This window comes from Callospermophilus lateralis, chromosome 13 (assembly GCF_048772815.1).
Source record: "Callospermophilus lateralis isolate mCalLat2 chromosome 13, mCalLat2.hap1, whole genome shotgun sequence".
Lineage (NCBI taxonomy): Eukaryota > Metazoa > Chordata > Mammalia > Rodentia > Sciuridae > Callospermophilus > Callospermophilus lateralis.
Window position 1 is genome coordinate 11,201,953 of NC_135317.1, and position 6,670 is coordinate 11,208,622.

Genomic DNA, 6,670 nt, shown 5'->3' on the forward strand with positions numbered 1-6,670 from the left:
CTAAGCAAGCATCGCTCACCTTTGGAGCCTGTTTTGAGAAGGTGGCACATAAGACAATGGTGTGTCTCCTCATCAAAGGCAGCTGTCTGCAAGACGCGCAGGAGCCCCAGCACCGGAGACAGGCCCCACTCCAGGCCAAGGCCTTTGAGTTCCAAAGGCCCTGGTCAGACGTGCCCCTGGAGCCGCAGGCGTGGGTCCTGCTTTCCTTCCCTCCTGCGGGCGGGGAGGGCTGCTCGAGCTTTGCGTCCCCACCTGCCTGGCACGACTCTTCCCTCTGGTCTTTTCTTTCTTTTTAAAATTTTGGGTGTGGTATTGGGGATGAACCCAGAAACACTCCATCACTGAGCTACACCCAGCCCTTCTCACACTCACATTATTGGCTCATTGTATATAATGCAGAGACTCCCACCGTGACATATTCCATACGTGCACATAACACTGTCTGGTCAATCCCAGCCCCGTTCCTCCCCTTCCCCTGCACTCCTCCCATCTGCAGCCCCCTCCTCTGTTCTGTTGTATCCCTTTATTTTCATAAGATCCTTTTTACCCGTTTCCTCTCTAGTTTCCACATGATAGAAAACATATGACCCTTCACCTTCTGAGTCTGGCTTATTTCTCTTACATGATGGTCTCCAGTTCCATCTATTTTCCTGCAAATGACAGGATTTCATTTTTCTTCACGACTGAGTAAAACTCCATTGTGTGTATATACCATATTTCCTTTATGTACTCATCCATTGATGGACACCTGGGCTGGTTCCAGTTTGGCTATTGTGAATTGTGCTGCTGTAGACACAGGTATGCATGTGTCACTGGAGTAAGAGAGTTTTACTTCTTCAGGATGAATACCCAGGAGTGGCAGAGCTGGGTCACATGGTGGTTCCATGCCTAGTGTATTGAGGAGACTCCATACTGATTTCCATAGTGGCCATACTAATTTGCAGTCCCACCAACAGTGTAAAGTGGTCCTTTATCTCCACATCCTCTCCAGCATTGATTATTGTATGTATTCTTGATGACTGCCATTCTGATTGGTGTGGGATGAAATCTCAGTGTAGTTTTTATTTGTAATGTCCTAATTGCTAAAGATGTTGAACAGTATTTCATTTATTGGGGGCCAATTGTATTTCTTTTCTTTTTTTGGCGGGGGAGGGGGGAATTGAACCCAGGATGCTTAACTGCTGAGCAACATCCCAGTCCTTTTTTATTTTGAGACAGGGTCTCGCTAAGTTGCTGAGGCTGGTCTCACACTTGCAATCCTACTGCCTCAGCTTCCCAAGTTGCTGGGATTACAGGTGTGGGCCACCATGCCCAGCCATCTGAATTTTTCCTTTTGAGAAATTTCTGTTTAGTTCACTTGACCATTTATTGATTGGGTTGTTTTTTTTCTGTAGCTGGCAAAGATTTTCTTACAGTTGATTTTGTAATGTATAATGAAGTGGGTTCAGGCTCATTGTTTTCCTTATAGATAACTAGTTATCTTAGCAACTGTCATTAACAAATCTTTCCTTTCTCCTTTCTGAAGGGGTCTTGCTGGACTGGCAAGTCTGGTCTTGAACTCCTGAGCCCCCAGGCTGCTCTGCCTTTGCCTCTAGGGTCTGGGACCAGAACCACCTCCTGAGCTTCTGTGTCACCTGTTGCAAATGAGATGTCTGAGTGGGGGTTCCACTGCCTTTCCACTTGCCCATCCAGCCCAGGACTCGGTACCCACTGCAGTACAGATGGTCAGCCCCCAGATCCAAGGTATACTCCTGATCCTCACAAGTGTGTTCTGAGCAGAGCATCCCAGGGACTCCCCCTTCTTTCTTTGTGGCTTGCTCCTTCTCACCCCTGCACCTTGGAGAGTTTCCAGGCACAACCAGGCACAGCCAGGCTCACCTCACCCTGCACCCTGGAGAGTTTCCAGGCACAGCCAGGCTCACCTCACCCTGCACCTTGGAGAGTTTCCAGGCACAGCCAGGCTCATCTCACCCCTGCACTTTGGAGAGTTTCAAGGCACAGCCAGGCTCACCTTCTCACCCCAGCACCGTGGAGTTTCCAAGCACAGCCAGGCTCACCTTCTCCCCTGCACCCTGGAGAGTTTCCAGGCACAGCCAGGCTCACCTCACCCTGCACCTTGGAGAGTTTCCAGGCACAGCCAGGCTCATCTCACCCCTGCACTTTGGAGAGTTTCAAGGCACAGCCAGGCTCACCTTCTCACCCTAGCACCGTGGAGTTTCCAAGCACAGCCAGGCTCACCTCACCCCTGCACCCTGGAGAGCTTCCAGGCATGGCCAGGCTCACTTCACCCTGCACCTTGGAGAGCTTCCAGGCATAGCCAAGCTCACCTCACCCATGCTCTCATCTTCAGCCACATAAAGCTTCCAAGTCCAAGGGCCTTCCGACCACTCCTGCAGTAACCTGATGTTCACCTTCCCAACTGGGAGCAGGGATGTTACTGGGCTAGGCCTCTGATGGGCAGACCTGAGTTGAGGGAAGTCAAAGGGTTTCTGGGAGCTTCATCTGGGATCCTGGAGTGAGGATGGGGATGGTGATGCCCAGTGCCACTAGCCATGGAGCAGGGTATCTCCCCTAGGTGGTCCCAGGAGCCCCCTTGCAACTATGGGCAAAGCCAGCCACAGAGCACAGAGCCGCTGCAGAACAGGTGGGCCTCCAGACTTGCCAGTATGTGAACCAGTAAAATCCTCCATCTAGAAACCACTTGGAGTTCATCCAGGCCACCCTCAGGCTCCAGGCACCTCCGTCCAACCTCCCATAGGACATTGGCTGGGTTCTCTCATAAGCACCTCAAGTTGAGGAAGCCAATACTAACCCAGCAGGGTGCAGTGGTGTGTACCTGTAGACCCAGCTACTTGGGAGGCTGAGGAGGAGGGTCTCTCAAACTCTAGGGCACAATACAATCCTGAGTAACGTTAAGACCCTGTCTTAAAAAATACAAAACAAGCCGGGCATGGTGGTGCATACCTGTGATCCTAGGTACTCAGGAGCCTAAGGCAGGAGGATCACAAGTTCAAGGCCAAACTCAGCAACTTAGTGAGACCTTGACTCAAATAAGTAAAATGGGCTGGAGTGTGGCTCAATGGTAAAGCACCCTGGGTTCAATCCCCAGGACCAAACGAACACAAAAATCCCAAACAAAAAACCACCAAGAACTCCCCACAAAACACAACACCAGACCCTGGATCCTTTCTCACATCCTCTTCCTCTGCCTCTAGTTTGGCTGGGATAAGTGGTGCAGGTGCAGCTCAGTGGTGGAGTGCTCAGCATGTGCAGGCCCTGGGCGCCACCTGGCGTCAAAACCAAAAACAGATGGATGTTTATGCCAGAAACCCTGGGCCATCACTTGTCCTCCTCTTCTCCTGCTGTCTGGTGCATAGGAAGTCCAGCAAGCCTGCCCCTGGAGTGTGGGCACCATCGCAGGTCCACTGTGGCCAGCAGCCCACCATCACCTCCCTGCCTCACCCTCACACCCTCCAACCTGGGCCCCTTAAAACAATCAGCAATCCTTTCATTGTCTGGAAGAGTGGCTGTGAGGCAGGGTAGGTGGGGCGGTTACCCACTGTGGGATGAGTTACCTCAAACTTCCCTGGCTTAAGACAGTCCTCATGTCAAAGCCTCTCTGGGCAGGAATTGGGCCTCTGCTGGGCTTTCCTGCCTCAAGGTCCCTGGGGCTGCAGAGTCAGCCAGGACCTCAGGCTTGCTGGAGGCTCCGGGGGCAACACTGGCACCCAAGATCCCTGCTGGCTGGCAGCAGGATCCACGTATCTGCAGGCTGTTGGAGTCCCCATCATCTGTGCTAAAGGCTTGGCTCTGATGGGCTCAGGGAACACTACAGAGTCATCCCCATGCTGGAGCAGAATCCCTGGCCACACCAAGGTAGACACTGGACAGCACCAGGCCCTGTTCTGCACCACTTCAGTGGCCTCATCTGAAGGACAAAAGCTAGACTCCTCCTCCTGGCCTGCACTCAGCTTGTTCCCAGCTGCTCTTGGCCTGTACTTCCCCAGAAGCCTTTCCAGATCCAAAGTCTTCCAGTCAGCTCGTACTTGTGGAACCAGGTTCCTGCAGGCACTGTAAGCACAAGGTAGAGGCCACCTGGGCTTTGCTGACCTCTGCATTGCCATCAGCTAACACATCGGGTGCTCGCAGAAACACACACAACTACATGAAGACACTTCTCTTAGGAAATGTTTACCCACAGGTAAGCTGTCCTTCAGTGAGTCACCCTGACAAGAACATGTGCATTGGACATTCTGGATGGAAACCTGATTCCCACAAGCAGTTTGAGTTGCCTAGGCAACATGGGTGTTGAAGAGGCTGCCTGGCGTGGCCAGCACAGGGGAGGCCTCTGGGGCAATAGGTGGTGTGGCCAGCATAGATGTGTATCTTCTACTGAATACCAACCTGGGTAGTGCAGAATTACGTCTGCATACCCCAGTTTTAATGCAACCAGGGCATTTTAACACATGAGTTGGGACATGGAAAGGAGGAGTCCTGGTGTGTGCACACATGGGGCTCTGAGCACAAGATGGCTGCTCCTGTGCTGCTCCAAGGCTCCCTTGATTTTCCCTCTTCCTTTCAGGAGATCATCTGCTAAATTAAAACAGCACTCTGAGCCTGTTGTCCTGACACTCCCTGGTGCTGAGAGCCATAGCTGAGTTAGAATGACCATGGCATTTTTGCCAGAATGAGTGGTTGAGAGGTGACACCAGCGAGCCATTGAGATGATAATGGTTATGTTAAGCTGTGTATTCAATTGCATATTAGATCCCTGCTGTCGGCCTCAGCCTGCTACTTTGGAGTTCTCACCCTACTTTGGAGTTCTCCCGGGGATTTCCGGAGAGTTCCCATTGGTTGGGGAAGTGCGGGAGGAGGGATTTCCGGAGGAGGGATTTCCGGTTGGTATGATGTGTCCTGGGAGAAGGGCACATTCTTGGCGTTCATGGGAGTTCGGAAATAAAGTTTGTTCCTGCTTCAGTGGCTCGGATTTGTGCCCAACCAGACTGTGGCATTTGGTGGCCTGTGCGGGGAACGCCTGGGGGTAAGTGATAAAGTAAATTGCTCGCCCCTGAGGGAAGGCGAGGGAATGGGTGACCATTTCAAAACACAATGTGTTCTTGTTTTGATTTTTTTTGTTTTTGTTTCAAGCTGCCTATCCCTAGAACTTTCTCAGGCAAACTGGGAAAAATGGTTGACTCAAGGTTTGAAGTTGTTCGGCCCTGAGGAAGCGATAGAGATAGACCACGAATATACATTTCAAAAAAATAGGAAAATTGATACAATGATTTTTTGTTTCGTTTTGCTTCGGTTTTGAGTTATCTGTTTGAGTTGCGTTATCCTTGTAGCAGACATATGGGGTCAGAAATTAACAAAAAACAAACCGAAAGAATGTTAAGTAAATTGTTAGAGGAAGGAGGCACCCCAGTAAAACCAAAAAGAGTCAGGGCATATGTTGATACAATACAAAAATGTAGCCCATGGCTTTTTAAGGAGGAGTTGTTGAATATATCACAATGGGATCATCATGGTGAAGATTTAAGGGACAGGGAAAAGAAAAACCCAGGAACTCTGCCAGTTGGCACATTGTCATTGTGGATGATGATACGATTTTGTTTGCCTAGTCCAAACCTTTCAGTTCAGATTATGGTAGAAGACATATTAGATCAGGAAAAAGAGGAGACCTTTCAAGATAGTCAGAAAGGGGAAGAAAGTTTAGAGCAGAAAAAGCCATCAGGGGAAAAGTTACAACAGAAGGCTGCTACTAACACCTTTCTATCACCAGAGGGCGTAAGTGTCCAACCAACAGTTCCGCCTATGGGGCCCTCAACCCCCGTAGTTGATAGATGGGATCTGAGACAGGACCTCAAAGATTAGCATGCCCTGTATTTGAACAGGCAGGAGGGCAGCGAATTCACCATGTTTTAGATTTCAAAACAGTGAAGCAGCTAAAAGAGGCTGTAATAACCTATGGTCCTCAAGCACCCTTCACTATAAGCCTGGTCGAATCCATTACCAACTTGAACATGATGCCAGCAGATTGAACTAGTATGTGTAAAGCTGTGCTAAATGGAGGACAATACCTGTTATGGAAGGTTGCCAATGAGGAATTTTGCATAGAGACGGCTAGGCGAAATGCAGCAGCTGGTTTTCTTCAGAGAAATCTAGATATGTTGTTAGGAAAGGGATCTTATGAGGGTCAGCTGCAACAAATTGCATATGATCCTGCTATATACTCACAAATTGCTGCAGATGCAGTTAGGGCATGGAAGACTTTACAAGGACATGGAGATTTACAAGGTCAATTATCTAAGGTAATACAAGGAGTTAATGAACCTTATGCTGAATTTGTAGATAGGCTTATTCAAACAGCTACCAGAGTTTTTGGGGATACAGAGCAAGCAATGCCATTAATTAAACAACTAGCCTTTGAGCAAGCAAACAGATGGTGCAAGGAGGCCATTAGACTATGGAAACATGGAGATTTAAACACATATATTAAATTATGTAGAGATATTAATGAACAAGGGCAAGTCCTGGCAGCTGCAGTACAACAGGCTTTAGATGCCAGGCCGAAAACATGCTACAATTGTGAACAAACAGGACATTTTAAAAGGAGTTGCCCCATAGGAGGAGGGTTTAACAAAGCTAGGTATCAAAGGAGTAGAATACC